Source organism: Cebus imitator, unplaced genomic scaffold (assembly GCF_001604975.1).
Source record: "Cebus imitator isolate Cc_AM_T3 unplaced genomic scaffold, Cebus_imitator-1.0 Scaffold272, whole genome shotgun sequence".
Classification (NCBI taxonomy): domain Eukaryota; kingdom Metazoa; phylum Chordata; class Mammalia; order Primates; family Cebidae; genus Cebus; species Cebus imitator.
In genome coordinates this window covers 463,171-487,539 of record NW_016107587.1, presented here as the reverse complement: position 1 = coordinate 487,539, position 24,369 = coordinate 463,171, and the positions used below count along the sequence as shown (strand labels likewise).

Below are 24,369 nucleotides of genomic sequence, written 5' to 3'. Positions count from 1 at the left end.
AATGTATGCACAAGTTTCTCATATGAAGCGCCATATGCAGGAACAAAAGAGAGTAAATGAGCTGAATATCCACCAGTGGGGAAGTAGGTGAATAAATAATTAATCCATGCAGTGGAGTATCAGCAGCTGTAAGAATGGAATAAAGGAAATCTCTATGCACTGTTGAAAATGGGTGTCCAGGTTATAATTTTTTCTTTTCTTGAGACAGGGTCTCCTTCTGTTGACCAGGCTGGAGCGTAGTGATGAAATCTCTGCTCACTGCAGCCTCTAACTCCTGGGCTCAATCAGTCCTCCCACTTCAGCTTCTGGAGTAGTTGGAACTACAGATGCATGTCATCAGCCAAGCTAATTTTTGTATTTTTTGTACAGACAGGTTTTCGCCATGTTGTCCAGGCTGGTGTCAAACTCCTGAGCTCAAGGAATCTGCCCACCTCGGCCTCCCAGAGCGCTGGGATTACAGACATTAGCCACCACACCCTGCCTCGGGATACAATTTTTAAACTACAGAAAGTTAGGGTAAAGAATTGTGATTGACATGGTGTATTTTATGTAACAAAGAAGAAGAAGAAAACACAAATATGTATCTGCCAATGCTTTAAAAAAGAAATTAAGGTCCAATAATAAACTAATGAAAAATTGTTCTCCACATGCAGAGGAAAGGAACAGCATGGTAGCAGAGAGAATCTGGGTGAATGCAAGACTTTTCTGAAGACGCATTCTTTCACAGCTGTACTCTGGTTACATGTAAATGTTTCACATGAATGTAATACTAAATTAAACAAAGCAAAAAAAAAGACTCGGAGTCATTCATGAATGAAACAATATGATATCATGAAACTGCACTGAAATAGTCCAGTGGGATTTGGGAGAGATGAGTGGAGAAAATAACGGGGCTGAAAACTGCTGAAGCTGGGGGAGGGAAACATAGATATTCATCATATTATTCTTCCTTCTTTAAAGTACATTTAAAATTTTCCATGCTGATAAATTTAAGGAAAGAAATGAGATAGAGAAGATATACAAAAATACTAACAGCACTTATATGGATCTGGTATTAAAACCAATTTTTTGTGGTAAAATATTTCCATTTTTTGCAAATTATAAGTTACTTTTGTAAACCAGAAATAAAAATAACAATAATGCAACAAAAATTAGAGCATATATTTAAGCTTCTCTTTTGATCTATTATAACTAAGCTTTCTAAAATAATATATGAATTCCTACTGATATATATGATAAATGCAGGACATCTCATTCATGAGAAAGAAATGAGCTGGGTCTCTCAATGCTCACATTTATCCTAAATGTCTCATTTCTCTATTCAACTTCACTTAATTTTTCATTACTTTTGTTTTGTTTTACATTCTGAGTGATTTGTATTTGTTTGCACATTCAAATTATAGATGTATTTTAACCGAATTTGCATAGAACTTATAGTTGCATTATTTTCAATAGCTCAGTAATCATAAATATAATATTTTAAGATATAAATTTGAATTTTAGAACGGTATTTTAACTGTATATGTTTTATTCACTTTATTTGAAAATTCTAATGAAACTTAACCACATTACAACCCAAGAGACAAAAGGCAAAACAACAGCAATTGGAACAGGGATCAAGGTTCGAGACAGAGGGAAGGAACTTAAAAGATTACCAGTGTGTTTTTGTAATGGCAAAGAGATGCATTACAGAAGTATCTTATCAAAATCATTTGACATCTGCTTAAGAGGATTTCTACTTCTGAAGCTATAGTTATGCTCTGTTTAATTGAAAATTCATAAATAAAAAATCACAGGGAAATTTTTTAGGCAGCTGTTAAAGGGTAAATAGATTAATGTTTCCAATTATTGTTTAATTTTCCTTCAAATATGGAATTTATATAAGTTGTCCATTTGTTTATTGTGGAAAGCATGCACATTGGATGTGCCCTAGTCATTTTTTTGCACTTTGTTGAGTTTTTGTGTGTTTTCTTGGGCTGAATTTTATACATGCTGTGTTAACTAAATGTTTAATTTTTTATTTGTTCCCAGGGTTCTGTCAGAATCTACTCTTTAAAAATGCAGTCCATGTGTAAAGGAACTGATACAATAGCAATATCCAAGTAAAGTAACATGAGACAGCTGTGCTAGACTAGCTGATGAGATACTGATCAAAGGAGGGAAAGAGTAGGACAAGGGAGGGAAGGAGGGGGATGAGGGAGAGCTGTAAACTGAGTGATGTAAAGAGGCAACCACAGCGCCAGACCATCCTTCCCATGGCCTTTAAATGTGTTTTGGCCATCGGCAAAGACAGAAGCAGAGCGTATAAAAAAGCCCGACCTGGTGGATCACAAGGTCAGGAGATTGAGACCCTCCTGGCCAACATGGTGAAACCCCGTCTCTACCAAAACATACAAAAATTAGCTGGGCATGCTGATGCGCACCTGTAGTTCCAGCTACTTGGGAGGCTGAGGCAGGAGAATTGCTTAAACCGGGAGGCGGAGGTTGCAGTGAGCCAAGATCGCGCCACTGCACTCCAGCCTGGTAGCTGACAACAGAGCGAGACTCTGTCTCCAAAAAAAATGCTTTACCTACCTATAATTTAGTGGAGCACAGTGGTTAGAAACATGGATTTTGTGGCTCGCCTCAGTTGGATACCCAGCTGCATCTCTTACAAGCTGTAGGTGTCCCTATGTGAATTACTGAAACTTCAACTTTCTTTGGATAGTTACTTTATTTGTAATATGGGAATGATGATAATGTTAGTGACTGTAAAGTAATTAAAAGATCAAAGGAACATATGTGTATCAAAAAACGTGTTTCCTAAGTGAAACACATAACATACAATATTTGAAAAATTTTAAAGCACTGACTCCTCATCTCTGGAGTCAGACTATTGCTTATTTAACCATCTAAGCCTCTGCTTCTTGTATTTTCTTCACTGGGTAGCTAAACTACAATTAGCTCTCTGTACCAAATTCAGATTCATTATTTTTTTCCTATACCATTAAATATTATCTAGGTGTCATGTTCTATTATATACTAGCTCTTCCTCATTTGTAAGAATATTTTATTCATGCTTTTTTAAAAAAAATCAATTTTTAGCACTTTTTATATTCATCCTTCAACCTAAGCATTCTGAGGTTAGTTCAGAAAAGCTACCTCTGTGCCCACCACTTGGCAAAGTTAATCAGCTGACTTGATCTCTTTTCTAGCTTCAAACATAATGTAAGCATCTAAGAAGCAAAAGGAAGAGGTATGAAACAATAATGTGCATTAACACAGAGTCCCAAAGATTATTTCAAGAAAACTCACACAGGCCTAGAGAAGAAGAAAGAAATTCTGCCTCTTCTACTTTCATAACAGAAAGTTTCTATGCCTTCTGAAATCCTTGTGGATAGAAAGATGATAGATCAAGGCAATTGAAAAAAAAATGTTAATAGAAGGCATACAATTGGTAAAGACAAGCTGATATTGAATTTATGGAAATTGTGACCTGAAGATCAGATTGACCCTTTTGTAATTAAAAGATTTATTTTCATACTAGGAAGCATGCAGACCAGTAGAATACAGAGCATCAGGCAAACAGATGTGATGCCTTAGGCAATCAAATACGCTATGTAGGGCCATGGTTGAGTAAATTTTAAGAGGCAAGGATTTTCTTCCACAACCAACTAGAATAATAGACAAAATATATAAAATAACTGTGTTATTTTATATATATATATATATATATATATATATATATATATATATATATATAACTGTGTTATTTTCACAGCCATCGAATAAGAAGCGGTGCAGGATTAGGATCACTGAAAGAAGGAAACAATGTGAGCATCATGGTTATCTCAGTTCTACCTGGAGGCACTTCCCAGATGGTAGCACTGGGACAGAGAGCCTGAAGAGAACACAGCGAGGTTTCTGAGCTGAGGGGATAAATCAGGGCTTAGAGATACCGAGGTAGCTGGGATTTGCAAGAGACTTCAGAATTCTGCAAAAGGATCTCCTATAGTTTTCACTATGTCTGTACCGGTCAGGATCCAAAAGGTCAGGTGAAAATAAAAGGTATCTGAGATAAAACAACTACAGGGAAGCTGTAAATGGAAAAACAAAGTTTGTACAAAATGATGTTCAAGTTCCAAGCAGGCAGATAGGAGGAACCTTGTTAAGCACCTTGGTAATTCACAGGAGAATCCAGAAAGTTTATACCATAGGATTAAGGTTAATCTAGCCCTAGGCGGAAGGCTACTCAGAGCCAATTATTTTTCTTTAAGCCTTGGGACTCTCAAGCCAATTTACAATAAACCTGAAAAAAAAAAAAAACACTAAAGAATTTGAATGTTAGAATATGCAATATTTAATGTATAATGAAAAATATTAGAAATGCAAAGAAGCAGGAAAATTTGGTCCATAAACAGGAGAATTACAACTTAACAGAAGTGGACACAAAAATGGAAGGCATGATGAGATTAGCAAAGAAGCACATTAAGTAGCTATTAAAATTACGTTTGAAGATTTAAAGAGAAACATTAATGTACTTAGGAGACATTGAACACATAAAAAAGAGCCAAAAGTAAAATCTAGAGCTAAAAGATGCAATATGTAGAATAAAAATTTTATGGATCAATGAACATGAAAGCAGGATAATATGAACTCACCAAAAAAGAAATACAGAGAAACAAAGAGGAGAACAATGAATAAACAGAGCCTATGTAAACTTCAGACCATACTAAGTATAATACGTATACATTGAATATGAGAGAAAAAAATGAAAAGAAGATGGGAACAGAAAAATCATTTGAAGAAATAATGGCCATACATTTTCCAAGTCTGATGATCCAAGAAACTCAGTGGACTTGGGCATCGTAAACCAAAACCACAGTATATTATTGTCAAGTTCCTACAATTCAGTAAGAAAGAAAAATCATAAACTTAGCCATAAAGAAAAAGACAGATTATATACAGAAGAACAAAGATAATCATTACCACCGTATTTCTTGTCTAAGACAACACAAGCTAGAACATAGTGGAGAAGAAAAATTAAATGCAAAAACCATCTGTTAACCCAGGACTCAATATCCATTGAAGATATACTTTAAAAATAATAATGGGTCTTCCAAATTCACCCTGGAGGTGTAGAAAGTTGAAAGGAATCTCCACCCCATACTTATAACAAGAAAAATCTTGGAAAAAACATGCAAATTAATGCAAATTTGTTAATTAATTTCTCATCAGAAACCATGTAAGCAAGAACAAAATGTAGTAAAGTCTTTAATGTGCTGGGGAAAAAATGCTGTACTATATCCAGTGAAAATAAACTTCAAAAGTAAGGCATAAATACCATATTAGGCATAATCTTAAAAAAAAATTGCCATCAGAGATACTCTACAAGAAATGTTAAATTAAGTTCTTTGGTTAGAGGGAATACAATATAGGTGAGAACCTTGGCCCTACAAAAAGAAATGAACAATGTTGAGAGTGAAAATGTGCTGTGCTGTAGCACGCCAGGTGAGACAGGTGATGTCTTTTCCACCTTTCTTTTATCTGGGAGTCTAATAAGAATAATGAGGTGGAGGTGGTAGCAGAGGAGAGCCTATGTCACCCACACTTATGTCAAGCAGGGATCAATTTGGAGAGTGAACAAAATATGGGGTTGCTTACCCTGCTGTTTCATTCTTTTGTCTGTGCTGTTCTTATATCATTGTACTTCTGCTAGCATTTGACACATAGTGTTGGACATCGCCATTGACCAGAACTCTTTGGAGGTATCAGTACTATTTAGAACATGATCTCTGAGTCTAGACCATTTGTCATAACTTGGCAAGCACTACACCATTAAAAGAATCCATTTTTCATATGCCTCACAAAGTGTAGTATTATGGTTCCTTCATGACTCAAATACATTTAATCTGAAGGCATTCATCAATAAATACTTTCAGAATAGAGGCCTTAAATATCTCAGCAAATATTTTTTGTGGGATTTATGTGGTTAAGCTGCACCACCAGTCTTTACTGCACAGAATATCTCTGAGAATGCCATGATGCTGGCCCCATTCTCTAGAGGGGAGAAATGAGCAGCCAGGGGGTTGCATGTTTTCAAGTCCATTAACAAGTCCCAGCCATCTCAGCTGCTGTGTCAGAAAGCCCTCATTGAGGATTGTAGAGAAAAGAATTGCACAATTGCTTATGACTATTGTCTTGGGAAAGCAATTTTGACATACACAGTTACCCAGACCTTATGATTGTAATTCAAGAGAGAGCTTAAAACTGGTACACTTTAACTCCCTTATTCCCTTTCCTTCAAAATTTATTGAGCATTTACTATGCACTCTTAAGTCTAGAGATATAAAGATAAATGAACCATAGTTTTTAGCCGTGGTTGAAGAAGAAAATGACAGAGGGGTGCCTTGTTTTCACATCCTGTTTTTGTTGGTTTATTCCCTATCGTCAATGGGAAACTCTTGGTGGGTTTTAATAATTCACTTTCTATTTTTGTTTGTATGGAGGTAACAATTTTCCCAGAACAATTTATAAATCATTACTCATTGCAAATATATGGAGGATTCAAGCAGTGAGAGCTACATGAAGTAGCAGGAAAATATTATCAAGAATACTTCTTACAATAATATTCAGGTTAAACTTTTTGGCTCCAGGTAAATGAAAACATTGCAACATCTCCATAAAGGAAGTAGTGGTTAATATTCAATACAAAGGATGTTAAGTTACTTAATTCAAATTACCTCATAGTCGTCTTCCCTTTTGTTTAAATCAATATTAGGAAGTTTATTTTCTTTAATCCTCTAGTGAAACTAAAAAATCAGTAGTACCAGATAATCTAAACACAAAAAGAAATGTAAGCAAATGGAAACTATTCATCACTTTGGAGCTCCAGCTCTGAGCAAAGGAGTAGTGATACAGCCTTCTTGCCACTCTCCAAAATTCTCAATCTACTAAATGCATCCCATTAGATATCATTATTGTTATTCTAAGTATACTAATTTGTGGTTATGTTTTTAAAGCGTTCTATCTTTCGAAGATTCATAAGATACGGATAAAATGATATGATGTCTACGACTTGCTTTACGTGGTTGATGGAGATGGAAGGTGGATAGGGTTAGTAGATGAAACAAGATTGACCGTGATTTGGTAACTGCTGATGCCAGGTGATGTGTAGGTAGAAATAGGGTCTACCCCCAACACAATACTTAGAGAAACAGAAAATCAGAGGGTGATCTGGAGTACTGAGAGATGCATTCATGAAAAGTCTAGCTTTCAAGTGATGGAAATTTAACTCCAACTGAAACCAACTTTACCTCAATATTCAAAGCAGGGGGCTGGTTTCAGCCATCGCTAGGCGTAAGATCTCAAATGATGTATTTGGGATTTTTTTTCTTTGCCCATCTCATGGAACTATTTTCTTCACCAATAACTGTATTCTTAAACAAGCTCCTTACATGTGACAGAAAATACAGCCACTAGCTGCTCTAGCCTTATAGTTTTTTTGTTTGTTTGTTTTTTGAGATGGAGTCTCACTCTGTCGCCCAGGCTGGAGGGCAGTAGCACGATCTCAGCTCACCGCAACCTCCACCTCCTGGGTTCAAGCGATTCTCCTGCCTCAGCCTCCTGAGTAGCTGGGATTACAGGCACATGCCACTGTGCCAGGCTAATTTCTTGTATTTTAAGTGGAGATGGGGTTTTACCATGTTAGTCTCCATCTCCTGACCTTGTGATCCACCTGCCTCGGCCTCCCAAAGTGCTGGGATTACAGGCGGGAGCCAGTTCGCCCAGCAGCCTTACAGCTTTTTCACAAGTAGGAGTCTCACAATAACAAGAATAACCTCTCCCTTCCACATGCCCTTACATGCTGGGCGATGTCTATATTAAACTCATGAACAGGTGCTGACTGGTCCTGTCGGGGCCACTATATTCAAGAAAAGACGTGAAAGGTTTGGCCAATATAGTTTCTATTCATCCAGCTCAGGGGAGAAGAAGACCTGAAGATTAGCAAGACCAACCCTTACACTAGCCTCCAAAACCCTCCTGCATGTGTCCGCTATTAACTCTGTGACTTCAACTCCGACTGCTCTTCCCCTCACCCCCTCAACCCCAGTCACACTGGTCTTCCTGCTCTTTCTCTACCCACGAGGTATTTCCTCACCTTAAGACTTAGGATCTTGGCTGGAATGAGTTTCCACCAGATCCCCTATGGTTAACTTTCTATCCTTATTCAAGTTTTTGATCGGAACATTCAAATGCTATATTCTACCTTCTTTTCTCTCAATCTCTTTTATCTTTTTCCAATCCTCATGCTTACAGCATTTATCACCTTCTAAAATACCATTTAATTCACTTTTATTTTATATTTGCTGATTCTTTGCCTAAAGGAAAAAGAAAAAAAAAAAAAAAAAAAACTTCATGAAAGCAGGAATTGTTTTGTAGCCCAAGCGCCTATTTGCTGATCTCTGAACCCTAGAAGAATACCGCCTGATAGGTGTTCATTCAATATTTGCATATAAATAAACGAATGAGTTCATCTAACTAGAACTACTAGTGTTAACCATAATAAGCTCTCAAAAAAAGTGGATCTCCTGGCCAGGGGTGATGGCTCATGCCTGTAATGTCAGCACTTTGAGAGGCTGAGGCGGGCAGATCACCTGAGTTCGGGAGTTTGAGATCAGCCTGACCAACATGGAGAAATCCCCTCTACTAAATATACAAAAATTAGCTGGGCGTGGTGGCACAGGCCTGTAATCCCAGCTGCTCTGGAGGCTGAGACAGGAGAATCGCTTAGACCTGGGAGGCAGAGGTTGTGGTGAGCCAAGATCATGCCATTGCACTCCAGCCTGGGTAACAAGAGCAAAACTCCTTACTCTCAAAAAAAAAAAAAAAAAGGTGGATCTCCTGCAGCAAAATACTTGGGGGTAAAGGCTGCTGGGCATACCTCATCAAAGGCTATAATACTGCAGGTGGATTTCGTCTTTGCCATGCTTGAAGGCTCCTTGGAGGAAGAGATATCTAAGAATAGGTCAGAATTTTTAGGTAAAGATGGAAGTGTAATTGACAGAGGCCAGCATGTGATGGTGTCATGAGAGAGCACATCCTGCTCTTGGAGCAGTTTCTTGTGGTTTGCTGGTATTATGCACAGAGAGGAGTGACTGGAGATGAAGCTGGAAGTGGGGCAAGCATGCGCTATAGTAACAGGTTACAGTAACAAGTTTGGACTTCAGCCTGTGGGCATTGGAAAGCGGTTGAAGGGTTTTACAAACGAAAGTGACATAATTGGGTTCATTTAAACATGTTCTCTCTGGCTGTAGGATGAAAAATGGACCAGAAGAGACCAAGACAGGAAATGGGAAGATTCATTTGAAGCAATGCATGGAGAAATGACTAGCTCAGATATTTTAAAAGGGCAATCCTCTGGGGCCTGCGCAGGCCAAGAGCAGACCATCTCTAGTTCTTTGCAGCACGTACTGTTTAGAGATTTTCCTTCTGTAAATGAAAGATGACTCTATAAAAAAATTTTAAAAAGCAGAGTTCTCAATTTTTAGCGTAGTTTTAGAAATGTTTAGTTATATCTCAACTGAGAAGTCCACATTTAGAGAACCCTTCAAGACATAATTACAGGTAGGTATCAGGACTACGGGTATCTTAATTGAGGGGAAGATAAATTTTAGAGTCTCAGCTTGGAAAGCCACTTTTTTTTAGGTGTTAAGAAACACCTAAAGTCGAGCTAAGCCTGATTATATTTTATAATACATGACTAAAAAGCTCATTTTGGTCTTTTGAGAGCATAGCAACAAAGAGGATAAAATTCTATTTTTTATACCAGTTTTCAACATTTCCTTCAGGATTATGAGCCAAAAAAATGTGTGCCAGAAATCCTTTGTAAATCTTTCATAAAATGTGCAATAACATTCAACTTAACACAACAAGCCAAGTCCTCTGTGTATTCAGGGTGTGAACTGCTGACTGCCAAAACATGATGTTCACACGGGATGATGTAAAAGACCTCTCTAGCAGAGCGGGGATCTCCTCACCAAAATCAAACCTACCACCTTAAAGTCATGTATTTTAAAATAAATTTCTTTCCAACTTCATTTTTATTTTGCAAAAGACTACGATACAACTTTGACATTAATGACTTTTTTAATTCTACTGATTTATATTGAAAGGTAGATACACCCTACAGTTTTACTCTTCAAGGATAGCAGCATCTGTGTAGAGTCTTGATGGAGAAGATATTGCAAGTAGCTACAAGGAACAGAATAAAAGAGGAGGAAATCACCTAAATGTGACCTCTGAAAGCCCTTTTGGCATGTGGTAAAATTTATTTAGACCACTCGACATAATTGTATGTAGCTAGATATTATTGTCAGTATAACACACATTACAATTAATGCATCTATTACATTGATAATTACTAACTAAAGCCCATACTGTTTTCAAATTCCCTTATTTTTTACTTAGTTCCCTCTTCTGATATAGGAGTCCATTCAAGATATTACATTAGCTTTGGATGTTCTGTCTCCTGAGGCTCTGTTTGGCTGTGATGATTTCTCAGACTACAAATCTCTGATCGAAGAAATAAAAGATGATCTAAATAAATAAAAGATGTTCTGTGCTCATGGAATAAAATACTCAGTATTGTTAACATGTCTTTCCAAATTTGAACTAGAGATCTAATAAAATAAAAAACCAAAATTCTTACAAGCTATTTTGTAGACATCTAGACACTGAATATAAAATTTATATGGAAAGTCAAAAGACTTGGAAAACCAAACAATATTAAAGAAGAACAAAGTTGAAGAACACATACTACCTATTTTCAAGAATTATTTTAAAGCTACAATAAAGTTGTGATATAGTAATGGAGAAAGAATAGGCAGATCAATGGAAAATAATTGGGAATTCTGAAATAGATCCATAAACTCAGTGTTGTTGTGGGGTGGGTGGGGGGCACAGTAGGAGTGAGACAGGCCCTTTGGGCTGCATTGGAAGGTAGGACTGTAACTGCCCACTTTCCCCCACTTCCCTGGCAACCTACATGAGGCAGCAGAGGCAGCCATAATCACCATGGGAATATAACTCCATTGGCCTGAGAACAATCCCCACATCCCCCCATACCCCCATCCCCCGTAGCAAGCACAGCAAGCCCCACCAAGGAGAGTTTGAGTTCAGACATGCCTAATCCTGCCTAATGGTCCTTCTCTGCTTGTCCCTGTAGCTGGAGACAAAGGGCATAGTCTCTTGGGAGTTCTATGGCTTCACTCACCACCTGATCCTCCTTATGCTATTGCAGCTGATGTGCTCTTTAAAGTGCTACTTCCTGGCTGAAGGGCAACCAACACAAAAGTAGTACTGTAAACAAAACTGCAGCCATGTGGACTCACAGAGTCCACTTCACTCTCTTGCCACCTCCACTGGAGCAGGTGCTGGTATCTGACGCAGAAACATCTAAAGATGATTCACATCACAGGACTCCATGAAGACACTCCCCAGTACCAGCCCAGAGCCTGGTAGCTCCACTGGCTGGCTACATCCAGACAAGAAATAACAATCACGGTAGTGTGGCTCTCAGGAAGCCACATCTCTAGGGGAAGGCAAGAGCACAACATCAAGGGAGCATGCCAGGGGAAAAAGAATCTGAACAGCAGTCCTTGAGGCCCAGATCTTCCCTCTGACATAGCCTACCCAAATGAGAAGAAATCAGAGAAACACAATCCTGGTAATATGAAAAAATGAGGTTCTTTACCACCCCCCCCCACACACACACACACAAAAGGTCCCACTAGGTCACCAGCAATGGATCCAAACCAAGAAACAAACCTCAGAATTGCCAGAAAAAGAGTTCAGAAGGTCAATTATTAAGCCAATCAAGGGGGAACCAGAGAAAGGTGAAGTCCAATTTAATGAAATCAAAATTGTCATAGAAGATATGAATTGAAAAATCTTCAGTGAAATAAATAGCATACATCAAAAACAATCACAACGTTTGGAAACGAAAGACACACTTAGAGAAATGTACAATTTAATGGAAAGTCTCAGCAACAGAACCAAAAAGGTAGAGGAAAGAAGTTCAGAGCTCAAAGAAAAGGCTTTTGACATAGATAAAGAAAAAAAAGTAAAAAATAAATAAACAAAGCCTCTAAGATGTTTGGGATTATGTTAAGCAACCAAATCTAAGAAGAATTAATGTTTCTAAGAAAGAGGAGAAATCTAAAAGTTTAGAAAACATGTTTGAGGGAATAATCTAGAAAAACTTCCCAGGTCTTGCTAGAGATCTAGACATCTAAATACAAGCAGCTCCAAGAAAACCAGGGAAATTTATTGCAATAAGATCATTGCCTAGGTACATAGACATCAGGTTTTCTAAAGTCAAGATGAAGGAAAGAATTTTAAGAGCTGTGAGGCAAAAGCATCAGGTAACCTATAAAGAAAAACCTATCAAATGAACAGCAGATTTCTCAGCGGAAACCCTACAAACTAGAAGGGATTAGGGGCCTATCTTTAGGCTTCTTAAACAAAATAATTATCAGCCAAGAATTTTATATCCAACAAAACTAAGCTATATAAATGAAGGAAAGATACAGTATTTTTTAGACAAACAAATACTGAAAGAATTCACCACTACCAAGCCAGCACTACAAGAACTGCTACAGGGAGCTCTAAAACTTGAAACAATTCCTTGAAATACACCAACATAGAACCTCGTTAAAACATAAATCTCACAAGATCCATAGAACAAAAACTCAATGAAAAAAAAAAACCTAAGGCATTTATGCAACAAATAGCATAATTAATAGAATAGTATCTCACATCTCAGCACTAACGTTGAATGTAAATGGCCTAAATGCTCCACTTAAAACATACAGAACAGCAGAAAGGATAAGAATTCACCAAGCAAGTATCTGCTGTCTTCAAAAGAGAGTCAACTAACCCATGAGGACTCAGATAAACTCAAGGTAAAGGGGTGGGAAACAATATTTCATGCAAATGGACACCAAAAGTGAGCAGGAGTAGCTATTTTTATATCAGACAAAACAAACTTTAAAGCAATAGCAGTTAAAAAGACAAAGAGGGATATTACATACTTATAAAAGGACTAGTCCAACAGGAAAATAATTTCAATCCTAAATATATATTTACCACCTAACACTGGAGCTCCCAAATTTATAAAAGAATTATGCCTAGACCTAAGAAATGAGGTAGATAGCAACACAATAAGAGTGGGAGACTTTAATACTCCACTGACAGCACTAGACAAGTCATCAAGATAGAATATTAACAAAGAAACAATGTATTTAAATTATACCTTAGAACAAATGGATTTAACAGATATTTACAGAACATTCTACCCAATAACTACAGAATATACATTCTATTCATTAGCACATGGAGCATTCTCCAAGATAGAGCATATGATAAGCCACAAAACAAGTCTCAATACATTTTAAAATATCAAAATTATATCAAGTATTTTTTCAGACCACAGTGGAATAAAATTGGAAATTAACTCTAAAAGGAACCCTCAAAACCATGGAAATTAAATAACCTGATCCTGAATGATTGTTGGGTGAAACAATCATTCCGGATCCTGTTATTTAATTAATCATGAAATCAAAAAAGATGGAAATTTAAAAATTCTTTGAACTGAACAATGATAGTGACACATGCTATCAAAACCTCTGGGATACAGCAAAGACAGTACTAAGAGGAAAGCTAATCGCCTTAAATGCCTGCATTGAAATGTCTGAAAGAGCCCAAATAAACAATCTAAGGTCACACTTCAAGGAACTAGAGAAACAAGAACAAACCAAACCTAAAACTAGCAGAGGAAAAGAAATAATAAAAATCAGAGCAGAGCAAATGCAACTGAAACAAACAAAAACCAACAGAAGAGATAAATGAAACAAAGAGCTAGTTCTTTCAAAAGATAAATAAAATTAATAGACCATTAGCAAGATTAACCAAGAAAAGAACAGAGAAAATTTAAATACGGTCAATTAAAAACTAGAAAACCTAGAGGAGTTGGATAAATTCCTAGAAAAATACAACTGTCCTAGATCAACCCAGGAAGAAATAGAAACTCTGAATAGACCAATAACCAATAAAAAGCAGTGAGATACTTGCTCGTGCATGTTTATAGCATCACAATTCACAATTGCAAAAATATGGAACTGGCCCAAATGCCCATTAATGAATGAGTGGATAAGGACGTTGTGGTATGTATGATATCATGGAATACTACTCAGACATAAAAAGGGATGAAATAATGGTATTTGCAGCAACCTGGATGGATTTGGAGACCATTACTCTAAGTGAAGTAACTCAGGAATGGCAAAACAAACATCGTATGTTCTCACTCATAAGTGGGAGATAAGATATAACGTTACAAAGGCATAGAATGACACAATGGACTTTGGGGGTACAGGGAAAGGGTGAGATGGGGGTTAGGGACTACACGTTGTGTGCAGTATAGAAATTAATTAATTTATATAACCATTAGGTTGGGTATTTTGTGGGCTCTTTCACCTGGAAACTCAAGTCGTTCAGTTCTGAAAATTTTTCCTTTATTACTTTTTGATAATTTTCATCCTTCTAATTTTAAATTTCTCTTTAAAATTAAAAAAATTTTATTTTTTTAACTTTTATTTCAGGTTCAGGGGTAATGAGCAGGTTTGTTATATAGGTAAACTCCTGTCTCAGGGGTTTGTTATACAGATTATTTCATCACCTACCTACTAAGTCTCGTACCAAGTAGTTTTGTTTTGTTTTGTTTTTCCTGATCCTCTCACTCCTCTGACCCTCCACCTTTAGGTAGGACCAGTGTCTGTTGTTCCCCTCTTTGTGTCCATGTATTCTCATCATTTAGCCATTAAAAGTAATGGCAAAGACCACAACTGCTTTTTCACCAAAATAATAATTATGTTCTTAGCTCTTTAAGGAATTGCCACAATAGTTTATGGAATGGTTGAATTAATTTACACTCCCACAAATATGCAAACATTCCATTTTCTCTGCAACCTCATTCTAGTATTAATAATAAAATAAAATATGTCTTCTCTCTTCTTCTTAGCCTGGATAGAAATTTACCAATTTTAACAATCTTTTTAAAGAACCAGGTGTAGGTTCACTGACTTTCTCTAGAATTTTCCTATTCACAATTTCATGGATTTCTGTTCTAATTTATATTTTTTTCTTTTCCTTGTTTTACCTTAAGTTTCTCTTTTTTTCTATAGTTTTCTATGGTGAAAGCTTGGGTTTCTCTTTCTCTTCCCCTATATGCAATTAATGCTATAACTTTTCTTCTAAGCATTGCTTTCAATATATTCTATAAATTATGATAAGTTGTACTTTCATTTTCATTTAGTTCAAAGTCTTTTTTTGTTTCTCTTAACACTTTTTCTTTGATGAATGAGAAATGTAAGATCTTGTGGAAAAAAAAAAACAGAGATTTAGAGAGATGCCCACATGGTAGAGATAGCATAAAATAGAAGAAAGACAAAAGGTGGACAAGTGTCAATAAGAGAAAGCCTGAGAATGCTGAAGGATGAGTTTGGGGATGAGAACGGCAGTGACCCACTAATACAAGGACACTGATTACGCCTCAGATCTCGGGGATAACTTGAAAAACTGGAGGCATCAGGTGCTCTGACAGGTAATGCCAGGGTTACCAGATGTGGAGGAAAACAGAAGGACTAATTGAAATTTTATTTAAGGAGCAGCTGGATACTGAGATATACCCCACCATCATAAGCAGTAACACATTTACCCATCCCTGCCCTGGATAATAAAAAAAAAAAAAGCTGGTATAAACTTTGCTTACTAAAGAGGCTAACTCAGAGAAGTTTAGGATGCAGACACCAGCCAGAGATAAGAGCAAGAATGAGCCTGCTTTGTACAAAAGGGGACTGAAAGAAAATGTGCATATTCAATTATTGTCTGCATGCTACAATGCCTTGGGTGCTCAGTAACACAAGAATAAATGAGTGAGTAAATGAATAAATGATTTACCCAGTTGGTTTCTGACCATTACAGCTTTATGGGTTTTAGATTTTATAATTGACCAAATATTTTTCTGAAAAGAAAAATCAACCTAAGAGATTAACTGTTAATTGGAGGAAAACAAGTATAGGAGCAATATAATGAAAGTGAAATAAAAGAGCATGCCCCATGTTGTCCTCACTGGTAAGATGACATTGTATCCCATTGGCACTGTAACTGACTGGCATGTTTCACTAATGTACACTGCATGTACATTAGAGACATGGTTAAGCTGAGTCACTTAACACCAGTAGCCAGTGAGACAAGCAGCAGAAGTCAATGATGATTTTAATTAAAGAGTAGCAATTTTGTACAGACTTTTTCCAAGCCCAGAAATCAGAATTCAAATTACATTTACTATCTCAAGAAATATACTAGTTATTATGACAGGATCCAACTTCATATTTAATGCAACAATTACTGAACCTCTCCTCACATGTCTATACATCTCACAAATTAATAAAGACCATGAGTACTCCCTCAGTCATTTATACTGATCTGCACTGAACTTCTTGTTAGCAGTCTAAATGTAAGTTAGGGCAGGTAAAACAGTATAAACAAAAGGCAGCCCAAGAAAGGCCAATATTGCTGATTAATAGGAATGCAAAAATCTACATAATATTAGTAAACTAGATAGAAAAAGGTATAAAAAGACTGATGCTCCATGATCAAGTAAGTTTAGTCCAGAAATGTAATGTGGATCTGACATTTTAAAACATTAATTAATATTATGAACATTAAGAGATTAAGGTATCAAATGTTTTGGTCATCTCAGTAGGTGGAGAAAAAAATTATAAAATTTTATCTTAATTTTGAAATTTAGCAGACAAAAGCAAAATAATGATTATTAGCAAATTAGATTAAAAAATAAAGAACTTCCTTGACCAGACAAAGGATATCAACAACAAAAAACTGCCTTTGAGATTAAGGAATGAGATGTGGATGCCTGATTACCACTGCTATTCAAAAGTATACTAAATGTTTTAGCTAGTACTATAGAGTACAAAAAGATTTTTTAAATAAATGTGGATCAGAAATAAAAACACAAAACTATCTCTCTTACAGATTATTTGACTGCATAATAGAAAATAGAAAAAATGATACAGGTGCAGCATTATAATGAATATAAGTATATAACAAGGAAACTAGAAATAAAAGCAATGCCCAAAAACTATTTGCATATTCACCTACCAGATAAAGAAGTGTAAAAGAGATACAGTTAGAATAATATCAAAACTATAAAGTATCTAGGAATAAATCTAACATATATGTGAAAGATATTCATGAAACCTTTATTAATACTATTCAATGTTATTAAAGAGATGTATTTACAAAAGAAGTTATATAGATGAAGAAGCTGATGGTGTAATTTTCAGTCTCAGCCTAAAGGCCTGAGCCCCATAGAGCTTCTAGTGAAAGCCTAGAGTCTAAAGGCTAGAGAACCTGGAGTTCTGTTGTCCAAGGGCAGAAGACAAAGGTTTTCGAGCTCAAGGAGGGAGAGAGAAAACAAATTTGCTTTTTCTTTATCTTTTTATCTGGGACTAGAACCAATTGGATGGTGCTTATTCTCACTGCGGACAGATCTTCCGCACTCAGTTCACTGATTCACACACCAATCTCCTCTGGAAATGTTCTCAGAAACACATCCATAAATAACACTTTACCAGCTACCTAGGCATCCCTTAATCAAGTCAACTTGACATATGAAATTAACTATCACAGACATCTTATATGAAAAAGCATTAGAATATGGAGCTATGGCAACTCCATTCAGAGCAGATAAAGTGTATAAATTGTCTTAGCATGTTTTGTGCTACTATCACAGAATACCTGAGACTGTGTGGAGATAAATTTATTGGCTCATACATAGTTCTAGAGGTTGGGAAGTCCAAGACATGGGGCCAGCATCTGGTGAGGGCTTTTTTTTTGTTGTGTCATCTCATGGCAGAAGGCCAAATAAAAAGTGAGAGGGAGAGAGAAAGGGAACCACACTCATCCTTTTATAAGAAACCCGCTTATACTATAACAAAACCACTCCCACAATAACAACACTAATCCATCAATCAGAGCAGCTGTCACAGCCTACCTACCTCTAAAATTTCCTGCCTCTTAATATTGATACAATGGCAAATTAAAATTCAACATGAATTGTAGAGCGGACAAACACAAACTATAGCAACTGTGCAACTCATTTAGGCAAAAACCACCACTTACATGTTCTTCACTAAAGATATTTTAAACCTAGGTACAGATTTTAAGGAAACTCTTGTGTTACATGTGTGAGCTATAAGACCTGTACAAAAATACATAAAACAGCATCATTTTTAGCAGCCACAATCCTAAAACAACTTAAATTTCCACCAACAGTAGATTATATAAATACATTGTAGCATACTGTAAAATGGAATGTTACAAAGCACTAAAAAGATTAGTGATACAGCCAAAGGCATCTAAATAGCTAAATCTTAGAAATATAACTTTCAGCACAAAAAAGCAAGTAATAGAAGAATATTTATAGTATGATTCTATTCATATGAGTTTCAAAACCAGGTAAAATCAAATATCCCATTCTTTAAATATCCATGTATAGGTGATAAAATTATATTTACAAAAAGCAAGGGAGTGCTATTAAAATGTCAAAAATAGCTTAATGGAGAGGGTGGGAAGGTAGAATTGTGGAAGAACATATACAGGTTGTATGCTTGGTAGTTACAATGTCTTATTATTAATTCTTAGTAGTGATTACATGCATATTCACATTATTATTGTTCTTTCAAATGCATATATAGATACGCATAATATTTCTATTTCTTCCTGTTTTGTGATGTATTTCTAATTAATCGGATTCTTATCAGACAATACAGTAGAGAGTAATATGGCATGAGTGTTATTATAAAGGCATAAAGCGTCTAGTGTGATGATGAAACCATGCACTGATTAGAATAATCAGATAGTGAGTTGAAAAAGTAGAAGAAGGAGTTGGGTGTTGATCTGGAAAAGGTAGATTTCTAAATAGTGTGAGGGGCTTTAGCTGCTATCCAAGAAAACAGAATCACTCTGTGATCCGATAAGAGGAAACAACCGTTTCTGAAAAAGAATGTCATATAAGAATACATGTTCATCACAAATCTTTGGGAGCATACACACTCACGCGTGCACACACACACACACGCGCACACATGCACACACACACACACACACCCCCCATGAGAAGTGCAGAAAGTTCTTAGCTCATGGGGTGCAGAGTGTTCAGAAACTGTAAGTGGTCTGTTTGGGGAAATGGAAATATATGCTTCTACAGACATTTGTGTTTATTTTTTGAAAAAGCTACATTTTAAATGCCTTAAAAATAATCAGGTATTTCCAGCCAGGTAGCTGGGCACGCAAGTGAGGAGATGAGAGAAAGTGAGGAAGACAATGTATGTGGTGAGTCTCTCTTCATGGAGTTAAAGTGTAACTCTCAGAGAATAAGATTCTTGAGGGGTTTAGCATAGGTGAGGATGACACCATTAAGGCAGATCTCCAGCAAAAACCTACACACATAAGAGAGAGAGGGCCGTTAGCAGTATAAAAGTAACTAAAATGGATTGATGCCTAGAATTTCAGGAAGAAGAAATGTCTGGGGGGGAAACCCAAAGACTTAAAATACGCTTTTTCAGGCTCCTCTCTGTGGAACTGTCGCCCTCTTTTGCAGAGGCCCAGCGATGGAGCAAGGCAGAAACAGACCCCTTCCCAACTGTGGCAGACCAACCCTAAGCTGACCCCTAAATCTGTAACTCTTTAAATTCATACTCTTCTTTAATGCCCTTCTTCTGAGTGTGGGTGGGACCGTTAACTCAGTTCTCAGCAGTAAAATCTGGTAAAGGTGGATGTCATTCCATGGCTACTTTGCCTAAGATGGTAACTTGTCTTGCTGATAGATTCTCTTATCTCGTGCCAGTTTTGATGACACAAGCTGCTGTGTTGCAAGCTTCCCTAGGGAAATGACCTAATCACAAAGAAAATCATAAGGAACAATGGGGTGGCCCCAGCCAACAGCCTAAGAAGACACTCAAGTCCTTAGGCTTACAACTGACAAGGAACGGTCAGCAGTCAACATTGCATGAGCTCAGAAGAGACACACCAGCTGAGCTTTAAGATTAAATCAATTTCCTGATCACTATATTGCTTATGGTCTTATGAGAGATAATTAATTAAAGGATTCATCTAAGTCGGGTTTTGACAGCTGACATCCAGAAACTGTAATGAGTGTATGTCATTTTAAGCCACTAAAACTGTGATATTTTGATGTCTAACAATAGATAACAAATACCCCAGTCAAATGAACCAAGTCCACTTGGTGATAAAGGGTACAGTGAACATCTCAATCCAATGGCTCTCATATCCATGTCAGAGTCATCCATGTCAAGTGCAAGTGAAGACGAAAAGTTTATGTCAGTCTTTAGAAGGAAATAGGACAAAATAAAGGAGTCATAGGGAATTCCACTTCCCGCATGGCAACAAAAGGATCTGGGCAGACCAGCTCTTCAGTGAAACTTGTGAAAATTTTTAAGAAGATAGCTAATTTGCATCTATGGAACATGATGGAAAATCTAATAAATCCATGTAAGTCTGCTAAAATTGAATAAGAATATGAAAATCTATGACATTTAAATTATAATGTCCTTCCTTTCTTGTCTTCCCAGCTCAATGTAAAAGAAACTTCCCTCCAGACTAGTGTAGCCAAAACCCAGTGATTCCCATTTCCCCCAGCTGCAAGTCAAAGACTAAGATATCTTCCCAAGAGAAGTAGCACATCAGCATGTCTCATCCTGTCCTCCAGCTACTTGGAGCAGAGGCTATGTTCTAGGCAATTTCAGCCAAGGTATCATTAATTCCTTCTTCCATCCAGTTCCCACTACTAGGTGTATGCTCTGCCTCAGACATGGAGTACTGAGAAACGTGGAGTCCCAGTCTTATCCTGACTCATTCATAAGGAAGTGGTTTCCAGTTAGGAGAGTCAATGTGAATACTAGAGCAGGAAAACAAAATACACGGTTAAAAGTGAATAGAAGACTTCAATAGCCATGGCACAAAATAGAAAACTTTGAATTGGATAAAAATACTGCTATAGCTTTTAATGTCTATATTTTAGAAAAGAAGAAAGTTATTAAACCAACAACCTAAACTTCTACATTAAGGCACTGGAAATAGAAACACAAACTAACTCACTATAAAGTATACAGAAGGAAAAAAATAATAGCATGTAAATTAATGATACATGGACATAAAAATATAGAGAAATAAGTAAAACCAAAAGTTATTTTTTTGGAAAGATCAACAAAATTGCCAACCTTTTAGTTAGGTTAATCAGGAAAAAGAGAAAAGACTCAGTATAATCAGACATGAAACAGTGGACTATACTATCAAACTTCAAGGAATAAAGAAATATTATGAATAATTAGATAAATTAGATAAAATAGAAAAATACATAGGGCTGGTCATGGTGGCTTGTCTGTAATCCCAGCACTTTGGGGAGCCAAGGTGGGTAGATCACCTGAGGTCAGGAGATTGAGACCAGCCTGACTAACATGGTGAAAACCCATCTCTACTAAAAATACAAAAATTAGCTGGGCCTGGTGGCGGGCACCTGTAATCCCAGCTACTCAGAAGGCTGAGATAGGAGAATCACTTGAATCCGGGAGGTGGAGGTTTCAGTGAGCCAAGAATATGCCACTGCACTCCAGCCTGGGCAACAAGAGCAAAACTCCATCTAAAAANAAAAAAAAAAAAAAAAAAAAAACCACCTAGGAAGACACAAACTACTGAATCTAATTTAAAGTAAATTAGAAAATCTCTGTAGGGCTATAACAAGTAGTGTTTAAAAGAGTAAATATAAAGCTACCCACAAATAAGCCTAGGCTCACATTGCTTTACTGATGAATTTTAACAAACATTTAAAGAATTAATATCAATTATTCTCAAGACTCCCAAATAACAGAAGAGAATGAAAACTGTTATCACATTCTGTGAGATCAGTATTGCCCTGATAGTAAAACCAGAAAAACACATTGAAAGAAAAGAAACCTAGAGGCCCTTATCAATATAACCTTTATAAAATACTTTCAAACCAATTTATTGACATATAAAAAGGGCTCCATACCATGAATAAGTGAGATTTATCACAGGAATACAAAGGTGGCTTAATATCCAATAACCAATTAATTCAATAACCTATATCAATATAATTTTAAAAAGCAAAAATCATAAGCAATCAGTATATGAAGAAAAAGTATAGACCAATCCAATACTCTTTTGTATTAAAAAACACTAAATAAACAAGGAATAGATGTGAACTTACTTAACCTGATAGGGGACATATACAAAAATCCCCAAGTAACATCATACTTAATGGGAAATAATGCAATTCTAAGACTGGAACTGTAAAATCAAGAACAAGAATAATCCACTCTCACCATTTTTACTTAAGACTGTATTGGAGATGTAGCAAAGGCAATCAGGAAAGAAAAAGAAATAAAAGGCAACCAGAGAGAAACAGAAGAATTAAAACCATTTCTATTTGCTACCATCTCTATTTTCTTGCATATGGAAAATCCTAAGGAATCCACTAAAAAATCATTGGAACGAATATATTCAATAAACCTAAAGGATCCAAGATCAATATACAAAAATCAATTCTATTTCTATGTACTTGTGTATCAGTCTATTTTGAGATACTATAACAAAAATACCTTTAATCAGGTGACTTATAAATATCAGAAATTTATTTCTCACAGTTCTGGAGACTGGGAAGTCTAATATCAAGGCATCATCAGATTGCCTGGCAAGTGCCTGCTTCCTTATAAACTGCACCTTCTCCTCTTTTTGTCCTTAGATGGTGGGAGAGGTAAGTTGCTCTCTTCAGCCTCTTTTATAAGGGCACTAATCCTATTCAGAAGGGCAGAGTCCTCATGACCTTGTTACTTCCCAAGGCTCTACCTCCTAAAACTATTAGCTTAAGTAGCAGGATTTCAACATATTGATTTTGGAAGGACACAAACATTAAAACCACATCAACTTGCAATGAATAATCTATAAAGGAAATTAAGAAAATAATTTTATTTACAAAGCATCAAAAATAATACTGAGAAATAAATTTAACAAAAGTAGTGAAAAACTTATACTTTAAAAACTACAATGTTTAAAATTTTAATTATGGAATCAATATCCATATTCATGATTCAGAAGATTTTATATTCTTAAGATATTAATACTTCCAAAAACTGACCTACAGTTTCAACATAATCTCTGTCAAAGTCTCAGCTGAATTCTTTGTAAACTTAACAAACTAATTCTAAAATATATATTTAATTGAAAATAATTCATAATAGCTAAAAACAATCTGAAAAATAAAAAATAGGAAGACTCATACTTCATGATCTCAAAACTTAATATGAAGCAACAGTAATCAAGACAATGTGATTCTGGAATAAGGATAGATATATAGATCAATGCTATAGAATTGAGATTTCAGAAATATATCCATATATATATATATATATATATATATATATATATGTATATACAATCAATTGATTTTCAACAATTATTCCATGATGATTTAACAGACAATGAAAGTATTTTCAACAAATAGTGCTGGCACAACTGAAAAGCCATATACAAGAGAATGAAATTTGATTCCTACTTCACACCATATATAAAAATTAACTAAAAATGGACCATAAATGTAAATGTAATAGATTGATAAAACACTTAGAAGGAGTTTAGGCGTAAATCTTCATGATCTTGGGTTATGCAATGGTTTTTAGATATGATGACAAAAACATAAGTAACCAACATAAAATAGACAAATTGTACTTAATCAAAATGTAAAACCTTTGTGTTTCAAATAACTTTATTGGAAAAGTGAAAAGTTAAAGCACAGAATGAAAGGAAACATTCGAAAGTCATTTATCTGACAAGAAACTTGCATTTGGAATATATAAATCCTACAATTCAATAATATGAAGACAACCCAATGTTATAATGTGCAGATCTGAACTGACATTTCTGCAAAGTTGTACAAATGGACAGTAAGCACGACAAATGATAATCAACATCATTAGTTATCAAGGAAATGCAAATCAAAATCACCATAATATATCACTTTATACCCACTAGCATAGCTATAACCTTAAACATGTAAAAAAGTAGATAACCTAATATATATTGAAAACTTCTATTTATTTAAAATGTATGCTTTGACATGTTTGAATATATGTATACCAAGAGAGAATGACAAGGATGCTAACATTATTATCTTTGAGTTATGGAATTTATGAGGGATTTTTCTAGTCCCATTAT

General features: G+C 35.9%; 1 long non-coding RNA gene across 1 annotated transcript; it reads left to right on the top strand.

Annotated features, from left to right (window-relative positions):
• Positions 1-421: 421 nt before the first annotated feature.
• LOC119467265 lies at positions 422-9,619 on the top strand. The gene is made up of 3 exons (XR_005195806.1): positions 422-516; positions 2,032-2,102; positions 9,297-9,619. It is a non-coding gene; the product is annotated as an uncharacterized LOC119467265 (long non-coding RNA).
• The last annotated feature ends 14,750 nt before the right edge of the window (positions 9,620-24,369 follow it).